This window comes from Dermacentor andersoni, chromosome 5 (genome assembly GCF_023375885.2).
Source record: "Dermacentor andersoni chromosome 5, qqDerAnde1_hic_scaffold, whole genome shotgun sequence".
Classification (NCBI taxonomy): Eukaryota; Metazoa; Arthropoda; class Arachnida; order Ixodida; family Ixodidae; genus Dermacentor; species Dermacentor andersoni.
In genome coordinates, this window is record NC_092818.1 from 189,865,459 (window position 1) to 189,887,038 (window position 21,580).

At 46.7% G+C, this 21,580-nt stretch overlaps 2 long non-coding RNA genes and 1 pseudogene across 3 annotated transcripts in view; 2 read left to right on the forward strand and 1 right to left on the reverse strand.

Moving 5' to 3' along the window:
- Positions 1 to 21,580, forward strand: part of LOC129385176 (uncharacterized) — a 288,497-nt gene that overhangs the window by 229,067 nt on the left and 37,850 nt on the right. Inside the window, exon 3 of one of the 2 annotated variants that reach the window (XR_011894856.1) lies at positions 16,836 to 16,884. The exons of the other annotated variant lie outside the window; for it this stretch is intronic. This is a non-coding gene — a long non-coding RNA (uncharacterized lncRNA). The remainder of the gene's footprint in view (positions 1 to 16,835; positions 16,885 to 21,580) is intronic. 2 annotated transcript variants of the gene reach the window in all.
- On the forward strand, positions 9,051 to 9,232 carry LOC126532578 (U2 spliceosomal RNA; annotated as a pseudogene).
- LOC129385178 (uncharacterized) lies at positions 17,480 to 19,424 on the reverse strand. Its single transcript, XR_008612769.2, has 2 exons — positions 19,087 to 19,424; positions 17,480 to 17,799 (listed from the first exon to the last, which is right to left on the reverse strand). It is a non-coding gene; the product is annotated as an uncharacterized lncRNA (long non-coding RNA).

Sequence of the window (21,580 nt, forward strand, 5' to 3'; positions counted from 1 at the left end):
CTCATGCTCATCGGTGATCGCACCTTACAGTGCATAAGATAAGCAGCGGCGACGTGCTTGAACACACGGCGGTTGCGACGAAGCGTATCGGCGTCACTCTAAGCTAGCTCGACCGGCCATTTGCATCCGCGATTGATTTCTCATCTTGTGTCGCTGAATATATATATATATATATATATATATATATATATATATAGAGAGAGAGAGAGAGAGAGAGAGACTTGTAAATAGAATTACTTTCGGAAGAAAGTGCTAGACCATTTTTGTCGGCCGCGAGAACTTTGCGGCCACCACGACCGACCATCTGCAGGCACCGACGGATCGTCTGCTTGCGAGAGGTGCAAGGTGAGCTGAAGAGCCCGATATTTATTTGCACTATGCACATCACGACACTCTCGGACAGTTTTTCAGACATTCCATCACTAAAATAATCCTTCTTGTCGTGAATTCCCTGAAAAGTCACTCTGCATAATAGCGGCGACGAAACACGTAGCTTGCGCTTGCACATCCCATGAAAAATTTTATGGCTCTACACCGGTTACTTAAAAAAATTAGAAAAATTTTGGTTCGTCAACGCGCCCATCAGAAATGCCTTACAGAAAGGGGAATGACACCGCCTCGAAAACTGCACTCTGTGAAAAGGCAACCTGAGGCACAAGCTGTCTTCCATACACGTCAGTGGTACTTCAGTCCCTACCTAAAAATGTGTGTCGAAATTCCCCGAGTTTCTCTGCCCTGTTCTCCAAGGTTCATTTTTATTTATTTCCAATACTTCGACATACATAATTCACATTCCTGCAAGTGGGCTTCCCTACACAGCTCCACAGACAACAGAAACTGTCGTCCGCGCGCCAATTTTGTGAATATATAGCGAAAAGTGAATGCTATCTCGTCTCGGCCGCTTTGAGCTCTGAACCATTACTGCAGGCTGCCTTGGCCACCGTTTGTGTTGGACAGTTAAGATGGGCGATAGCTGCAACCTCGTGTTAAAGCGACACGGCTACTTGCTGTTTTGCGTGCAATTGGCTTTTGTTGTGCCTCGGCAAGCATTTTAGGATACTGAATCTTATCTTCAATAGAATATTGCTGACAAGGATAGATGGAGCACACAGTTTCATTTGAGCAGTCGCATCGCAATACTATAGCTCTTTTTAAACATGCTTGCTGCACGCCGGCTCCGTAATGGGTCAACAAGCTCCGCCAGGCCAATTCAAGTCTTATAGTCGCAGCACAAATGGTTGTCTCGACATCATCCAAACTTCTTCGTAAAATATACGATAGTCCTTTAAAATCAGGCGCAGCTAACCATAGACTGCGGCTAGGTTTAACAGCAGCCTTGCCGCTACACGTCAACCGATTCATTTCTGCTGACACTGCGTCCTTGGAGGATCCTACAGAATCAACCTAGTGACCCACAGCATGTAAAGAAACATCCGCAGAAAATTTAAGCTTTCTATATTTACATACCATAAGCTTACCGAATTTATATCCACATAAAAACATCAAATGCTGCAAAACTGCTCCCCTCGTCAGAACAAAAAGCGTCGCAATTTATTCTGACACTGACGAAATACTGAGTGCATTGGGTTTGCTTAATTTTGACAACTACGCCAGTTTCTGATATTATCAGCAAGACACATTAAACATGAGTTTAAAACACGTTTTGTAAAAAAGATACCTTAAGAAGGGGACAGAGAAATACTGGCTACCATTCTTCTGCAAAATGTGGCAAAAAAATAAAAAATATGGAACGCCACGTTAAATTGCTGTTCAATTCTTCACTGGAAGCGGACATTGAGATAACAACTGCACGAAGACTCAAAAAGGAAATGGTGTGACTTGGCAGAATGGTGACGGAAAGCCTTACTTGTCTACTAACCTGCTTTCTGTAGCTCAGAAATATTTATTGACTGGTAAACCAAATGTACGATTTTCTTTCGCGCTCTTTTTTATTCTTCTACTTCTTTCTTGCATCAATTAGACGGCTTTATTTAACCTAGATTTAACCTAGATAGTCACATATGTACCAATTTGAAGTTGTACCAATTTGTACCATTGCAACAATTTGAATATGTACCAATATGTACCAATTTGAATGTGTATTTTTTGTAAGTAAGACAACGTCGATTTTCCTTCAATTATTAGTGAATATGTTATGCATCCTATACCCATATATACGCTTACGACGTGGTCTAATTTACTGTGCTAGGTCTGTCTGCCCACTCACTACAAGCCCTGTGTGCTTCTGTGGCAGCAGATGTAACCTGCCGTGGTGTCTTGGTGGTAATGGCGTTACGCTACTAAGCCCGAGTGCGCAGGATCAACCCTGGCCACGGCGACCGCATTTCGAAGGGGCGAAATGCAAGAAGGCCCTGTATACCGTGCATTGGGTCCACCTTAAAGAACCCCAGGTGGTCAAAATCAATCCGGAGTCCTCCACTGCGGCGTGACTCATAATCAGATCCCGGTTTCGGCAGGTAGAACACCGCAACGCAATGTAATATAATGTGCAGTACATGCACGTGTGCGCTTTAAAGCTCTCGGGTTCCTTGTTTCGACCACTTTAGGCCTGTCAGAAAGCCAACAACTTCGAGTCTGTGGGGCTGCACTGCTATTTTTGAGCGTGACGACTTTTCCTGCATGCTAGTTTTCATATCCACTAATGGCTGAAACGGATTGCGTTATCGAGATCTCACAAGCAACATATTTAACTTCTAATAACGACGTTCTGATTAGTTAACGTACTAATTACTAGGTAACAAAAATAGTTGGATATTGCCAAGCTAATTGATAAAGAACTGACACTGAAATGCATTACCCAAGCCGCGCACATGTCTGGTTTTGGTTTTCCGGAGTACGCAGGCATTTACGTCCCCTACATGTCAATCTATTTAATATCTCCGCTATTACGACAGACCGGCAAATGCTCTTGTATTAACCGCTGTAGTGTTCACGCAGCTGTCTGTTGCTCCCATTCGACACCGGTTGTCAGACAGTGTCGAATGACTACTGTTTTCCAAAGAAATGTCGCGAACACTCTTATTTAAACCCACAGTATCCGACCAAGCAAATCACAAAACACTTTTGTCGTTTATATGGCTAGGAGACGAAGTAAACACATTTAAACCAGATGGAAAACCGAGGCCCATCACAAGCCTGCCCGTCTTTCCCCCCATCTCTCCCTCCCTTCCTCCCCCTCCCCCCTCTCTCTCTCTCTCTCTCTCTCTCTCATTGTCCTTATTTATTCGTGTCAGTAATTTTGCTTGTTTAAGTAAAACGTTTTTCTGCAAACCGACACAATTGCCTCTGTTAGCTTGTCAAGGTTACCAGTAGAAACAAGAAACACGCCTCTAGTTAATTCTCTCGCTCTGCTCTCTCTCTCGACGTTACCAGAAAAATCCCGAAACTTGGGCTAATAGACAACAAAAAACGCAGATTTCTTACCGGTTTTCCTTTTTAAGAATAAGGCCTGTTTTTACGTCCCAAATTTTGGAGGACAAAATATGCGAAAATGAAGGAGCGTAAATATAGGCAGAAAAGAACGAGGCCTGCCTGTCGCAGGAATGCCGTATCTCGACGCGCATCGGCTTCGCGACAGAGCAAGATGCGTGGACATCCGCCAGCGCATGAATGAGTCCGGGAGCAGCGTATAGTAGTAGTAGAGTGGAGAGGAGAGGGGCAGCTGGCGGGGCGGCCATCACGCTGCGTGCGTCGTTCCATTACGTCGAGAATGGCCATTGTTCGCGGGCAGCGCGTATACGCCATTTGAGGACTCGATATATCCCTCTCTTTCTCTCTCTCCCCATCTGCAAGACGAACGAACCGGTCTCGTTCCGAGAAAACTCACGTGTATCCGGAGCCGGGGTTCCTGGCCACCGGCCTTGCGGATGTCCAAGGAGGGGACACGTCGTCCACCCCGTTGAGCCGCGTGGAATTCCTCGCCGAGGTCAATGTGCATTGCATACTGACTCGGTGGGAGATCTGACCCACGCGCGTCCACACTTTTATAGTATACGTGATCCGTGCCAACGTCATTCCGCCCACTCATCCTTTCGAATCTGTGTGCGGAAACGGCACTTTGATGCCTGTATCTCGGTGCGGGAGTTCACTCGATGTGGACGCAGGGCAGGCCTCCCAACCTTACGCGTATCGTTTAAGCGCACGACCTGCACTGTCTTGAGGTAACCACCGGAGCTGCTGGAAATTTACGAGCACGTGCTGCGCAAGCTGGCCCTGGCTGATTGTCCATATTTGACTTCGCGTTAATAGCTGTAGCATATCTTGCGACATTTTATAATTTTGTGCATGAAAAATGTCCTCGACCCCAAACCCTAGAACAAATACGAGCGTACTGGTAAGTCTGAAATCGCATTATAAGATTTTCTATATAATAGCTTCTTTATTTACGAATCAGGGACCAAATTCACGAAGCTCTTGTTTGGTAAGTGCTCTTTCTCATTGGGCAACCATCTTCACCAATGATGTCATGCCCAGCATTAGGATTGGACGAAATTTTCTCTTACGAACAATTCTATCGTGAGAGCTTCTTGCGAATATTGGCGCTGTTTTGGTGACGTTTCCCAGAAAGACCATGTGTCGTGACGTCATGACACATAAGGTGGTCACGTAAAAGCTGTACATGGCAACCTCTTTTTTTTTTTTTTGCACCCTAACTTGTTTTTACATCGGGCCGCGCAACGAGTGACAGCAAAGCAGACGACCAAGCTAGCGGGAAGAAGCGCCAGGACGACAGCATGTTCTACTCCCACGTGACCTCCTTCGGTGTAATGACACATACACCTTCTGGGAAGCGAAGCCGAATCCGGTTCGCAAAAAGAGCTATTATAAGAAATTTATGGGACTCTCAGGCTTGCCACTATATTTTCCAGGATTTCGAGGTCAAGGAATTTCATGGAAAGTAACATATCAAAGTTAAAAATGTCATCTCACTACTGCTTTAACGCTTATTTGTGCGAATATTTACAGAATACGCTTTAGGATAAGCGAAATAAACTTTTAGAATTGTGATTATAGTTGGCAACGGAACGTTCAAAGTCACCGACATCACTACTTACGTTAAACACTCAAGCCGCAGTGATCACTAGCACTCTAATTTAATTTTGGTTAATGAGTTTCGCCTATACCTTTAAACTTAACAGATGCCAATTTATTGGCAGTAGGCCCATTCAGGTCAAATTGTGAGTGCAGAACTGCTCACGCTACGGCCTTACACCCGGCTTTGCTCACATGGCTGCATCATTAGAAGTGCAACTTGTTACAATTTTCCTGCGAGAGTACGTTTACTATTCTTTTCTTCACACCTATCTGCGAATCATTCTGTACCGTTAAGACTCAATAAGCTGGGTGGCACCCCCTGACATGCGTCTTGTGAGAAAACTTTTAATAATTGTCCAAGTGCATGGCGCACGCAAAAAGATTATTAAAAACTGGTAACTCGCAATAAAATCGTTATGTACGGTATATCATTAAGCATCAGCTCCAGCACGTGCGTTATGTAGTAGGTAAACGTAAATAAGCATAGACAAGTCAATTCGGTCCAATGGTGTATCCTCCATCTCCAAGTGGTAGCCGTGCGAGCTCCGTAAACAGTTCCTATAGTAACGTGAATATTTCAGTCGCGAAATAGAAGTAAAGAAAAAGCACCGGAATAACCGCGCCTCTCAGAACACTCGCGCGCAGCACACGTGTGACTGCGTGGGTAGCGGATGTCATTGCGGGACCGGAAATGCGCTCCACGCCGAATTCTGTTAATGGCTCCTTGAATGGAAGCTCGTGTTTCCAGCGTCTATCGAGACGGCGGTGAAAGATCCCGCCAAAATAAAGAGTCGAAGGGGTAAGTTCTAATAAAGAAAGAACCAGCAGTTATGCTCCAAAAGGTCGTTGTGGGTCTGTTTCTTATGTTTCTCTTTCCTCAACTGTTCCAGGCAGCAAGAAGCAGCCTTTTCGATGCCGCAAGACATTATCACGCACTCGGCTTGGCTGTGGCAAGCGTTTCGCGGGTGTGCCGAGCGCGTTTGCAGCTCAGAGCCGATTCGCGCTTATGTGCTCATGAGCGTTCTTAGCGCTGACGTTAAAGGGTCACTAAACAGAAAGAAGGAATCAATTTACATCGGTAAAGTATTCCATCAAAACAATATTATTACATCTTTGGCGGAATAATCCTTACTATTGACGGATATCAGGATGGTCTCACTTACTACATTGGAAATTTATCTCTGTCTCTTGTGCGACGGGGGCGCCGATGACGTCAGAGTGACGTCGCGAATTGGCGATGGTTCTGCCGTTTTTGTGCAGCACAACTAAAGAAGTTGCGAAGTTGAATATTTGCATATATCAGGACGTAGCACCCAATCCAATACGTTCTTACAAAAAATTTAACTATCGCGCCGAGTTGACGCTGTCAAAATTTGTTAGGTGTTTCGGACGAAAAGAAACAGCGCTCCTCTCTGTTACCCTGACGAGAGCGCCGTTCGCTGAAGTTTCTTCCCACAGAAAAGACAGCAAATACAACTCGCCACATGGTCCCAGTGAATGATCTTCTTAAAATGTTGCCTCCTATAGCACAGCTCATACTTCTATGAAGTGGCACACATTGACGAACAGGGCGAAAATTCTAGAGTTAAGAAGAGAGAAAAGAAGAAAACGACCGGGGGCATTTTATCAGTACTGATGCGAGTGAATCACTGGAGAGCCTGCTGTGTGTTTTGAGATTGGAATGGGGGGAGGGGGGAGGAGGGGGGGGGGGGGGCGTCTTGCTCATTGGGCACTACTAATCTTTCTGTGAAACTAAACCGAACCTAAGCAGATGACGCGAGGTTTGCGGATTTGACGTAAGTCCGAGGTCCAGAAGACTCTGCTGCATGAAGCCCCAGCGGGTGCGGCCCATTGTGCATCTGTCCCACCCGGATCGTCAGAAAGTTACTTTCCAAGTTTATGGGAAATTAATGCCTGCCTCCGAGCCTGACCATCTCTTGACGCGACGCGAGTGAAGGCACGAATGTATACTTTTCGAACCTTAATTCTGGGTACGTCTGAAGAGCAGGCGGATCGGCAAAGGGATGAACTACACAACGCACTTCGGGATGTCATGTTGCTGGGTATGTCAGCGCCGTGCTGGCTGACATGCAAGGTCTTTTCGTTCTGAACCATCGTGCCTCATCACGACGCCATGCAAAAGAAACGACTCTGAAAATGCAGAAAGAAAACTGAGCGCGCATTTGAAAGAAGAAAAAGAAAATTTCGTTAACAAATTACGTCGGCCAAGACAGCCTCACATTCCCAAGTATCCACAGCTATCGCGCAGGTGGCTCCGCCACGCAGCGTCTTTAGGCAGAGAAAGAAGTGCCAGCTATTTGTCAGCCAATGCTGTTCTAAAGTAGAAGTGAGGGACATTCTTTCAAAAGGGACATAGGTTTGGGCGTGAAACTGATGACAGAAACTGACAAAAAGAAAGCTCCTCTCATTCAAGTTGCAAATGTGTATGCTAATGATACACGCGAAGTCAGACACATTCTCCGGTATGGGGAGGGACTGAACAGGTAAAACCAACATAGTCGGAAGCAGCCTGACCACGGAGCGCGCTGTGCGGGAAAATCGGGTTGTAAAACACGGGTAATCACCACGCCAAGAACACGTCTGGACGTCAGACATTATTTAAATATAAAAGAAAAAGAAGGAGTACAGTTTTTTATAGCGTTTAATCACGACGGATAAGCACAGCCGGGAAAGCGCGGGACTCGAACATCGTGCCGTGCGCCAGCCAAATACGATGTAATGCGATGCCACCGGCCAGCCACGTACGCGAATATGCGACACAACAGGCGCACACATATCGTTGTTTGTGCGGCAATATACTATTCCGCTCGGACTGTCTGCCATCGGGCGAAAGATTTCCCACAGCCACTGAAGCGGCCCTTGCGGCGCGCAGAATGGCGTTAACTGCAGAGGCACGCATGGAGTCAAAAATGTGACCAACTCAGCCATCGAAGAACCTTAAATAACGCAATGCACTCTCGTTAAGCTAGGCCTACCACAAGCAACAAGTAACTACCGCCAACCTACCCTTCTCCTCCGCGTTTATCTCTCACTCACAAGCTTCCAATATCAAGCGGCACTTACGCCTCTCGGCTTGGTTTCGATCGGAAGGGAGGTGCGATGTTTGGCATTACTTTTTCTTGTGACCCCCTGTGTATGTTCTGAACGGTTTTCGTCTATATTAGTGCTATAAAACATTGTTCATTTAGCAGCATGACATGGAGACTGAATTTTCTGTGTACTAAATATCTAGTGATTGGTGACTAGCAGTAGTGAAAGTTCATTAGCTCGCGCATATTGTGGTTTTTCAGTAGAGTTATCTACAGTGGGCACCTAGGCACCAAAGCCCTTATTCATAAAAAGCTCTTATATATACGCTAGCATTGTTCTTAAGAGAACATTTCGGCCACTCCTGATGCTGGAGATATTAGCGAAGGCGGCTTGACAATGGAAAAGAGCACTTACGGAGGAAATGCTTTGTGAATGGAGCCATATATGTTCGTGATTTAAAGAAGTAACGAAGCAAACGTGTTGCAGTGCTAGAATAGAAAGAAAGAAAGACGGAGGGAGCTTTTATAAACAATAAACCTCGGTGTGAGCCACCAATGACAGCCACGTTAATGTGCGCGTATCAGAAGCAAGTTGAGACATATCAAAATTGCTTCCCATTGTGTTTTATTCTCCTATACAAATTAGTCAACAGAAAAAAAAATATCATGAGCCATTTCACTCTGTGAAGGTACGTGGATGACCAGCGAAGCTGTTTAGCACACGACACAGAGGTGACACAGAAGTTTGAACAAAGCTACGAACTCATTTACCGTGATTTTTATATACATTCGCGTGGACGACGGGACCGCCGCCCCCAGGAGCCGGTGGAAGCTATCACACTCGTGACGTTTCGACCGGACCGCCACCACGGGAGAGCGGAAGGAAGTGAAAGTAGATACGCGAGCGCTTGGAACGCCGACAAAGACAGGGCTGTGTAAACGTAGACAGGGCCGACGTGGGTAGAAGTTTAGTATATGTTCTTACCAGCTTAATACCTGATACGGGATCTATTTAGGCCCAAGATATTAAGCTTATTTTTGCAAGTTGGCGAAGTTCTTGAAGCCTGCTTCACCTACGCCGCGAGTCGGCTCGGTATTGCACTATCTTCGAGATTGGCCCACGGCTTTTGCTCGCGCAGAACAAGAATGCACAGAACCCTAGCCATACACAGCTTCGCTGTAAAAAGAAAAACCATAAGGAAAGAAAATCAGGACATGTAGCTTTCATAACGACTTGCTGTTCATGCGTCGACTTTCCCACAAAACTCTGAACCCACAAATTTCGGAAGGGCAAGGTTTGAAAAAGGCGACTCCGTTATAACTAACTTTCGAAACGTCCAGCAGACCGTCGAGAGGGCTGCAGTGTTACTGCGCGCGATTCTACGAAATTTTTTTCTCCTTCTAGGCAGGCACAATTGTTTCATTGTTTCATTCGTTTGCTGTTAAGTCAGTCGCTTGCACCTTCTTCTTTGAAGAATGAAAACAAAAAGAAGGGGGCTACAGGAATTAACCGGAATAGGGCTTTATAATGGCTCTCCGTGACGGCCTAGCTGCCCTCACGAAGGGCGACTCCACGCCCCCGGCGCCTTCTGCCGCGACGCGCCTGGCGCCGAGGCATTGGGCGGTGAGGCGCCTCGATGCCAAGTTCGATAGACGCCGCCGTCGAATAAGCCCCGTCCAGCAAGCAGGTAAAACGAGCGGCGCCGAAGCAACGAATCGGAGGGAGCATCCCCGACGTTCATCATCAATCAAAACGACCACGAACACCCGGAAAATAAAAAAAGAAAGAAATATGGCCTCCGTCGACGGGACCCGTACTCGGCTACCGCAGCCGACAGGCAACGTGTAGTCAGTCGGTCAGCAGCGCAGTCGTCACAGCGTGGCTGGAAGCACGGGGAATTCCCGCGTGTGATCGTCACCTCCCCCCTTCGTAACGGGTGGCGAGAATCAACCCTTTGGTCATGCATAACGGCGCGCGCACGCAATGTTTCGCGCGGGACACGATTTTGTCCCCGATACGAGATTAGCGTGTACTCGACTGAACTGTCTATACTGCCGCTTTGCCCACCTAAGCATGTACCCTTCAGTGCCAGCATGCAGCGTGGTCATTGGAGTGTGCATTACGGGTATTTCTAGCTCTGTGTACTCCCCGATGCGCGCAAATTACGCTCGACAAGCAGCGTCGCTGCACACCTGGCTGCAATTGCCAACTGTAATGACTGGACTGCCGCCCCCATACGCGGACGCGGTTATTTCGACCACGAGCGACCTGTACAAGGCAAGTGATTTGCGACTCTCTGTTCTTTTTTTTAAGGGGGGTGGGAGGGGGTATATTTTGAGGGAACAAACAAACAACGAACGGAAGCGACTGACCATCTGGCACTCCTGAACGTGGTCGGGGCTTTGAAGACTGCTCTTCAAACTGTGACACCCTGCGTCTTCGTCCTTGAAACTGTCCGCTATACCACGACGACCCATTTTTCTACTGAAAACCAGAGGTCTGTTGCACCGGAGACTGCTGATGTGCCTTCAGTTTTGAAGCTTAGCGCACGCGATGCCGTCATTAGTTAAAAACAAACAGCCCCTTTAGCTGGAACTGCAAGCTCTGCTTGGTTGGAGGTTAAGAGAGAGAAATCGGTGGTCACGGGGGGCTTCCTCGCGTGCGCCGGCGGTTCGAAGGCGCGCGCAAGACACGTGCCTGGCTGCGCGCCCCTTCTGCAGCGATGCGCTGATGTCCTTGCAGGGTGCACACACAACAGTGGGCAGAAGCTGGATTTTCTCTTTTGGACGCGCGTACGGGTTCGCTTCGCTAGTGGTCATTCTCATTTCTGCGTGGCGGCGAGAAGGGAACACAGATTTTTTCGCCGGCAGTCGCCGCAGTGGCACTGCATGTCCAATTGGAAACAGCAGTGATAGAGCCGTTGTCGTTGCGGGCATAGGTAACTGTACAATATAGAGATACTTGTTTTAATAAAGTGAGAGAACATGAAGGAAAGTAAGGCAAAATACGCCTTTCTTCTGCTGCAATATCTGTAGTAAAGCCTGATAGCTTAATTCGCTAAAAGAGTGTTTGTGAAAATTGATTGCCGCTTCGTTTCAACGGGGGTAGCCTCTGCCTCCATCCTCGCCACATGCACCGCAGCAGCAGACGCAGCAGCGACCGCTCTCGCACTTCGCGACGCCGAGAGCAAGCGAAGGTCCGCCCACGTCCTTACGGACTCACAAGCGGCATGTCGTTTATACATGAATGGAACACTCCCTATACAAGCCATTCGAATCCTGGGTCGCTCACTAGAATGGACCCACGGTATCGTCTGCTGCCCCGTGCACGAAGGCCTGCGGGGCCTTCGAAGAGGCGACTGCGCAGCTCGAGGTCTCACTAGCCGTGCGGCAGACCACATCGTTCTTCAGCCCCCGACAGACCGACGAGCGGCCCACGAGTTAACCACAAGTCAACAAGTACTACAGGACCAACGCCTCGAAAGAACACAATACGCTCCCTCACACAAAGCTCTCAATAAACTGGCGCCGCCTGCAAACGAACACATTAGCCGCACTTGTCTCGTCTACACGCAATCTCCCCAGACAGATATACGTCCCGGACGTGTCCCTGGTGTAGCAACCACACAGTGACACCCGGGCACATAACACAAGAATACACCGGTCGTCCGGACGATGCAATTTCGCCACAAGTCACAACACACACACTCACTACGTGGTCTTGGGAGGTGAGACTATCCGAACTGGACCTGGGACGCCAACTGGCGACCAGGCCCGGCGAGCCGCGATCGCCAATGGAGGCCTGTCAGAGGGAACCACCCAGGAATAAACCGCGCAACAATTTCTGCAATAATAAAGTTCCATCCTCCTCCTCCTACTGCCAATAGAAATCATGATGGTCCATTTTCACCTGGGTTATTTTCTGTCTTGCCCGCGTCATTTTCTTTTCTTTTTGCGCTCTTATAATTTATTTCATATAACTAACTAACTCGCCCAATCCGTCCCGTGAGAAAAGATTTGCTGTAATAGTATTAGATTATCACCGTTGCACGTTTTAATATAAACTGGGCATATAACACTCGTCAGCCCAAGATGAACATTTACAAACTTTTGAAACCTGACACGGTGTACGTGTGACGCCCCTACGCGCCTGCAAGACGTAAGGGTCTTTTTTTTTTTTTTTTTTAGGTAATGCCACATACTTCTCTTTACGACTTCTACGACTTCTCTTCACCTAATTCTGCCGTAGCATCTGGCGTCCCCCAAGGGTCCGTTTTGGGCCCTCTGCTCTTCTTGATTTCTATTAATGATCTTCCTATTTGTCTTTCTTCCTCAACTGTCCGACTGTTTGCAGATGACTGCGTGGTTTACCAGAAAATTACTAACCATGACGATTATCTCAATCTGCGACGTGATCTAGATAGGGTATTTGAATGGTGCAGTCAATGGCTCATGACACTTAATACAAATAAATGTAAAAGCATGCAGGTTTCTCGCCACAACACTAATCATTATCCGCGTACTTACTGCCTCAATAATATTCCATTAGCATCTGTTGAAAGCTATAAATACCTCGGTATTCACATTTCTTCTAATCTATCGTGGAATACGCATGTCGAATATGTAACAAACAGCGCCAATCGCATGCTTGGTTATCTGCGTCGAAACTTTTTTGATGCCCCATCGTCCCTGAAGTTAACACTTTACAAAACCTTGGTACGTTCTAAATTAGAGTACACATGCGCCATATGGGATCCTACTAAGACTACACTCATTCAAACTCTTGAAGCCATTCAGAATCGCGGAGCACGTTTCATCTTGTCGAATTATTCACGTCATTCCAGTGTCACATCTATGAAGAAAACCCTAAACTTGCCTGACATTTCGTTGCGTCGAAAGTCATCTCGCATTAGCCTTTTTCATAAAATCTATTATTGTAACAACGAGATGAAGGACGTTCTGTTTCATCAGCCTCATTACATATCTTAAAGGACCGATCATCGCTTCAAGGTGGGTCTACCTTCTTGTCGCACAAAATTCTGTAATGACTATTTTGTTCCTAGGACAAGTGTCGCATGGAACCACCTTCCCTCCACAGTCGCCAGCATAACTGATGACCACAAGTTCAAGATCGCTTTACAAGACGCCTTGCAATATTTTTTTTGTTTGTTTGCTGCACGCCTTGCCATTCTTTCCCCACTCCTTTCTGTAGTGCCTTTGGGCCCCGAAAGTATTTTAAATAAATAAACAAAAAAATACTAACAAGATTAAGCTTACCATAATTTTATACTCCTGCAATGTAGTCCGCGCAATAGGTTTGGTACGCTGGTTTATCCTTCCTTCCTTTATTTCAGTTTTCATCAAGCGTTTCCATGATCATCTTCTTCTTTGAGTTACATTGTTCTTTAAGCAAGCTTTAATAAACGAGCTATGGAAAGAAGAATGATGGGTGTAACGTTAAGGGATAAGAAAAGAGCAGATTGGGTGAGAGAACAAACGCGAGTTAATGACATCTTAGTTGAAAATAAGAAAATGAAATGGGCATGCATGGGCAGGACATGTAATGAGGAGGGGAGATAACCGATGGTCACTAAGGGTTACGGACTGGATTGCAAGGGAAGGGAAGCTTAGCAGGGGGCGGCAGAAAGTTAGGTGGGCGGATGAGATTAAGAAGTTTGCAGGGACGACATGGCCACAATTAGTACATGACCGGGGTTGTTGGAGAAGTATGGGAGAGGCCTTTGCCCTGCAGTGGGCATAACCAGGCTGATGATGATGAATAAACGTTTGAAAAAAGAAAGTCAGATCCTAAATGAAACAAGTACGATATTAGTGGTGACTTAATCGCATAATCACGTTTGATTTGAAATATAACAGCTCTCGGTAAAATCACTCCAGTAATTACTCAAGGAAGGTATTTGAACAATTATTATCATAACACGTGTCAAAAGAATGCGGACGACGTTGCATGCGAACACCAAGTCAACTGTAGATTAACGAAATTCCTATGATATGCCATAAGTTACAACGCCCTGTTGAATGAAAAGAACTCTTGCCCACATCGTCCAGAGGTTTAGAGTGTCATGAGCGCCACTGGATCCGTAGCACAAAGGGGAACGACATATAACTGGTGAGAGCTCGGAGTAGCCCGTAACAAAGGCTGTACGTGTAACGAGACCAGCATCACATGCATTCGCCCGACAGCGTGCCATTATGGCTAACGCGGAAATACATAGTCTGCAATGACGGTGAGATACATTGGAATAGGATGGATAGGTGGGCTAGTTGGTAACGCATATTAATAAAAACTCAGAGCGCTAAAAACACGAAAGACGTAGAAAAATAAACACACCACACGCGCGTGTGGTGTGTGTTTCTTTTTCTACGTCTTTCGTGTTTTTAGCGCTCTGAGTTTTATTACATTGGAACGCCGATGTCGACAACAATTACAACAATGAAACCAATATCATATGGCGAGAGAAAGGAGGGGGTGAGATCATTAAGCTCTAATTTTATTAGAATCGGCCTTCAATACGAGCATGCACACGTTCCTCGTCTACAAGGTTTTTTTTTTCAGCATGCGAGACGCATACACAACAGGGCGATATGTCTTTTGCTATTTTCGCACGCTCAGCGGTTGTGCAGATACGTCAAACAGGCGACTTTGGGGCTCCCAGAGTTGCCTTGACAGGCGGGTAGGTGCATATCTCGCGCTGACATCTCCAAGAAACTGAGGTTGACGTGTCGTCATTTCCCGCTACATCCCAAGAGATCTTTTTTTTTTTTTTCTGACAACTCAATCGAGAGCGCGCTAGGCGAGCTGAACCGACAAAGAGTGCTCCCGGGAATCAGGCTTAAGGAAAAGGGCCGCGCACAACTTCTGCGCCACCAACAGAACAAGATGGATGGGTGACGTTCGCGACTTACCGGCGCTTTACCACAGGCACGGCGGCGCACCTTTCAAACTTGCCGCCGTCGAAGTCCACTCCGGCTGGTGTGCATCCGGGTTACGAACGAGTCCCACACCACAAACCGACCACCACGATGGACGGTCTTAGAATGAATGAATGGACTGCTTGTTGCCTCACGGCTTTCCCGCCGGACAGCGAATCGTCGTTTGGGAGAGGGGCAAATTCGCCCCACCCCGTGCCAAACCCTCGGGCAAAAGCGGCGAGATTGCTTCGGCGTCAACTTAGGGAGCTAAAGCATCCCTGTTTCTTCTCGCCGGTTTCCCAAAGTGTGCCCCCACTGCACCCGGCTCCGAAGCACCGACAATTTGCCGCTCATGACCGTATGAACGAGAGGCCAAATAAAATCCAAAAAAGAACAAGCAGCGACACCTGTGCAACGTAACCTACAAATCCTTTCCCGTTGTTCTCTTCTAATGTTGATGCCTCCCCTCCCGACTGGCTCATCTCTCGCGGTAAGCACAGCGCGGGAGTCATTCACGCGAAACGCGGCTCGGCCACTTTCGCTTAGCCGTATGACGGGCCCGTATCGCAATAACTGTAAAGCTTGTCTTCTCACCCCTCCGCCCAATTCTCTCTTTTTTTCTCTCGCTCCGTTACACCTGATAAAGCGCGCACAGACACCGAGGGCGCGTGTGTTTGTTTGCGAGGCGAAGGGGTGAGTGGGTAGGGCGCGCTGTGGCTTGCGCGGATCGTCGCCCTCACCACCTCCGCGGCAGTCGCTATCACGCGCTGACTTGAGCGAATACCGAGCAACACTTAATGAGCGCGGCGGCAAGAGGGTGCAAAGAAATTTGAGCGGAAAAGACGCGCTGGCGCTGATTAGAAAAGAAGCTGGGGTATGCAGCTTCTCGCGATAGCAAGCTGGAAAGGCCCGCGATTAGCAAGATGCGCCGCAAAATTCTGAGATACTGCTGCGGATGCCTACGCGTGATCACACGGTTATGCAGGAGGCTTTGATAGTAAGCAGCTCCAGACGTTAAGTTCCGTATTGATATTTCAGCGCGGAAGATTGCCGTAAGAAGGAGCAACACATACCGAGTTGATGAGGCGAGCTACTGGCTACCGCACGACCGAAAATAACTAACTAACTAACTAACTAACTAAATAGATAAATAAATAAATAAAAGCCGGAAAAAATAATATTGCATATATATCCCGCGTACTGTAGGAATAAGTGAAAGTGAAGCTTGCATGAGTCAGCAAAGCGAATGGCATGCATCTCGATGAGAGACGCGGTGCTGAGTTCAGTGTCGAACACGTCCCTCAGCCACCACGGTGGACCTTGGGAAGCATGTGGAAGTTTTATTCAAGATTAAAGTGATCTTGAATCACAACACACGACGTGCTCGACCGTTTAATAACTGGCCACAGCGAGTTTGTCGTAGTCCTTGTTGTTGTTTTGAAAGATTGTGGCGCATACTCAGAGTGGGGATTGCCCATGAAGCTGGTGGTTAAGGAAAACGGACAAGTATAGGTGAATTCAAAAATTGGAAATTGCCACTTACAGATAAAGATTCTGGGGCAGGACAGGAGCAGAAAAAATAAAGATCGACACGAGACCAAAACATAAAAAAAAGAAGTAATAAGAATCGCTTTAGCAGGGTAATCGATTGGTTTCAGTAAGATAATTACGCACCTCCAAGCAAAAAATTTTGTTACTGGACACAAAAATAGAGGCTTTAAAAGAGATAATTGCAGGCTCAGACAAATTTATACCAAGACTGTAGAGGAGTTCGCAATAATTTTTTTCGTATTACAGAGAAACGTCTACAGAACAAAAAGAAAGGATCTACATTGCAAAAGCATGGGTGAGTGGTGTGTGTTTCTTTTTCTACGTCCTTCTTGTTTTTAGCGCTCTAAGTTGTTTTTTTTTTTTAGTAAGTATATATTCTTTCTACCCCTGCACAGAATGGGCACAGTGGTGAGAAAACTAGTCCAAACCTGTGTGGATAGAAATTTAACGTCCGTATATAGGGCAGCCCAGATGAACAGCGAACCTCCGCGATGAACGCCTCCTGTAACTTCTATCTTCATCGTCAGCTAGAGGATGCGCGCGCTATCATTATGTAAATAAACTGTTGCTATGCGACCCGGCTAATGTACCCAGCGTCTCAAATCGCTGGCTTGTACTTGGGAAATTCTTAAGGATGCTTTATTTCTCCTCTTCAGGCATGCGCACACGGCCTGGTATTTAGAGCATCGTGCTTCAGTGCTGGCGATATCGGGTTCAAAACGAACCTTCGGAAATGTAATTATTTATTTACATATATAGAAACGCTTCAGGGCCACGCTCAAGGTCACGTAAACGGCTAGAAATATACCATCCGTGAAGTGGTCAGAAGAGCCAAACAAAGCTATCGCTCCAAAAATACGTTGCGCGTTCAGTGAAACGCATCTAGCGCCATTGTTTCACAGGCTTTATTTTCTCTATACAATCTGTTTTTGTCCGTCTTCTTTTCGGTGTCCTTTCTTCGTACATGTTTAATTCTAAACATCGCTAACTAGCTCAAAGCCACGTCCACTTATCTTGCTGCCAGGTAGGAAGGCGTTCCGACAATTACTGCGAAATTTACTGCGACAGCAGTGTATGTAGCTCGAAATTGGCTTTTCCTTGTCCGTCGTTTCCGTTACGCCGACCACGAGCGTTGTCGTCATCGACGAAACTCAACGACGATTTCTGTCGTCGTCAGGCCACCTCGCCATCTTCAGTTTCGCCACTACCACTATGTGAAGAAAAAAGAAAACTTCATTGGAATTTGGAGCCATGTCAAGGGAGTATTTGTGCATTTGGGAGTCGAGCCCACTAACCGCCGAGCTATCGCGCAATTTTTTTCGCTCTCTTTCATGATATTTATTCACGTGCGCAAAGTATCACGAACAAGTAGCGACCCCTTATAAGCAAACTATTGCCACTCATCATTGCAGACACTATGACGAAATGATGCAATCACCACGTATACAAACTACAGTGATGTTCACTGTAACAGACACTAAGCGCGCACTTCTTGGAATAACTTTCTCGTGAATCCGTCATAAGACGTGGTTATGACATTGTTTAACCTGTTGTTAATTATCTCATATATAGCTCACTTGACCCATGCAGGAGGCGCACGCATCGTTTACCACATGACGCATGCCACTCGTCACAACCATGTTTGTGAATTAGGGGGATAGAATAACGTACGTACCTTTACAACGAATCACTGTTCTTTGTATGGCGAGATCTAAATCATACAGACGGAATTTCATTAACACGAAACTGACAGATACGATTCATAGGCTGCAATTTCGTGCAGTCACAGAACGTAACCTTTCGAGTAGCTACATTATTTTCCGCGTAGATGAAATCAGTGTTAAATAATTACGAAGCCTGTTTTCTTTGTCATGATGTATGCAAATGGATAGCTCAGATAAAGAAGTAAAGGAATGAAATGCTGCATCAGCACATTTGCAGCTTTCAAGCGGTCCCATGTAATTATGGTTGGCGCTCGCTAATTATAGTACTTCGTTTATGATTGCGCTGTCGGACAATGGTGAGAGGTAGCAGCCGTAGCATGTGCAATTTCGCTAATACAATCTTCTTATGCGTATTAGTATTCTAGCGTCAAAAACAAATAAATAACGCCAGCTTAGAGAGCACCTCTCTGCAGGATAGCAATTTTCTTGCTTACATACAAAAATATAGTATTGGTGAATTTGTGCAACTTAACGGTCGGCCATGATCGAGTAGGCGAAAGCAGTAGAACATAAAACAAAGCACTGTACTTATATAAAAACGATTGCAAAGTAAGAGAGGACGTTATCTTCGGAACTCAACAATAAGAAAAAGAAGGCTCGTGGTCTAAATTTACGTTCAACTTGACAACAACCAATTTGTAGCTATTCATTTCCCATAAATATGCAAATATTATACACGGTGGCCACAGTTCCTGAAGACTTCACAAAACCACATTGTGTTGCTAGCATTCACATGCCATCAAAAAAGAAGAAGCAGATAGAACGACATTTACCTTTCGATATTAATATGGAGCAATCAGCCAGCGCAGTTGCTCCGGGTGATGTCTTTTAAAAAGTTTCATGGTTAACGCGCACAACAAAGCGAATCTCTTGATGTACACGCACTGTGGAAACACGAAAAAGTCCTATTCAACACAAACCGCTCAACTGACCGACGTTATTCCGTTAAGAGCTGCCAGCGTGAGGAAACATGATCATGGGCGTCATGATCAAGCGCTGCCCGCCAAGGACTTCAGAGACGATGGCGCTGGTGATGGCCCAACGGGAGACGACACACACACACGCACACACAGATGGCTGTCATAGGAAACTCTAAGCCTCGGGCACTAAAATTAGCTCCGGCCTCGTTGCATTGCACGCGCCACATGTAATCGGGCAAAACAGCGGCCGGGAGAGCGGCTCGGCACGATTGCCTTTTCGCGTTGACAACGCGGGCGCCCGGTCTTTCTCTGGTGCAAGAAGAAGAAAAACACAAGAAGAATAAGCGCAAATTCGAAGGCGGTGTGCGCGCGCCCGAACTGTGTAACGTTAAACCAGTTCTAAGGCCTACGTCTTCACCGCGTAGTGTACACATGCGGTGTTTGTAACGTGCAGTACGCTGGAGGACAGCACAGTGTTCTTCCTTCGCGATGCTACTTCGCCGAGCAGGCCGCCACCACCAATCTTCCTTTCAAGCTGATCCTCCGAGAGAGCGACGAAACCAAAACAAAAGCAAAAGACGCCACGGAGGCAGAGAGAAACAAGAAAGGGCTCGTGCGTAAAATGTACGCATAGCTGAGCGAGTGCGCGTTCCTGCTGCACGTACCACTCACGCACGTGTGCGTAAGAGTTTATAGACCAGGCGAGATGCCCAGCGCGAATGCTCCCCTCACCCGACCTCCTCCTCCGTTTTGCATTACGTGGTGCGGCATTCTTCCGCGCTGAGTCATGCGCGCCGCCAGTCTTTGCTTCTCCTGTAACAAGGGTCGCGTCGCCGGCACAACGCCGCGGAGGAGCCGGGTTTAACGGCCTGGCCCGTCGGCTTCCTGGAAGTCGGGGTTCGGCACATGGGCGACAGGGTCCGTCTGTGTAACACTGCAGTGACGTAGCGTGGGCCCACCGATTGGAGACCACACGAATATGACATGAATTATTTACGGAGCGAGCGGGAGAAATGTCGGCGTGACCTTTGACGCTCAAGATGCACCCCATTCACGCGCCAAAATTCGCTATTCTTGTTTAACGCCAAAGAGTCGACATTCGCACTGCCATGACATTTGATATTTATTCTTAATGAATGCTCGGTCCTAATTCACGCAGTTTTTCGTTCGTAAGAGCTCTTGCCATTGGCCATGTTCATTTGTAAGTAATATGTTCGACATCAGGATTGGCTGGCTCTGACTTTACAAACAATTCTAAAATAGGAACATTTTTGTCAACGCTGACCTTGATTCTTAATCTCTTCTTCCTACCTCTTTACTTTCAAGTTTAGCGCAGTGGTGCCGCTGCAGGATTCATGTCCGCTGCCTGTGTAGACAGAGATATTAGTAGAGTAGCAGAGAGATGAAGGGCTAGCAGAGATAGAGATATTTTAGTAGTATATTAGTAGATATAGATATTTTGTAGAGATAATAGGCTGCTTGCCTGAAAGAATTGAGTCCAATGTCTCCGAAGAGAATTGATAGTGTGCGCGCACACCAAGTGGTGCCGTTTACATTCGACGTCCCCACACGTGCTGTCGTATCATTAGAGAGTTCCAGATTAGGCGACGAAAACGGCTTGCGTAACGGTTAAACCAAAGTCTGCTTGTGTCTTAGTGGGTCCCAAGTGGCTTGCGAACGTGGGCGGAACACAAGCATCTTGTGTCCCCTAATGTAAGGCTCTCTTGTGTACCTGGCGATGTTTTTAATACTTTATTTGTGGTCTTTAAATTGAAGTTTTCTTTGCCTATGTACCCTCCTATGTTTGGCGTGGCTGGTGCTGCTGGCCTGGTCGTTATCTCGGTAGAGATATCTGTGGATATCCGCAACTTTCATGGCCAATAGGTGACGCAGCTGTATACATTTGGCATGGCGGACGTTGAAATGATCGCGACGCTGCCGGAACATATATGTCTGGAGAACCGCCGAGTTATTTGCGCCGCAGTTATCCTCAGATTTATGTTATCACGGAGGCGGGGAAGCGATAAGATTTCGTTACAACTGAAAAAATTCTGGGTACATGAATGCACCTACATTTATACACTTACATTCATAAAATTGTAAATGCTGCAAACGCAGTGGCCTGTCGTTGAATCGTTAGCACAAATACATAGATCTGAGTTCTTCACGAAGGATAAGAGGATCGCGCATATGCGCAAAATTCTTGGAGTCGTGCTTTGCCGTGCTTTTGCCTGGAATGCAGTCCACAGTGCAGCATTTAGTTCAGTACTCCGTTGGTCGATGACGGCATGAGTATGATGTGAATAATAAAAGGGGCTTGGGCTCATGCAAGCGAACAAACTAGTCA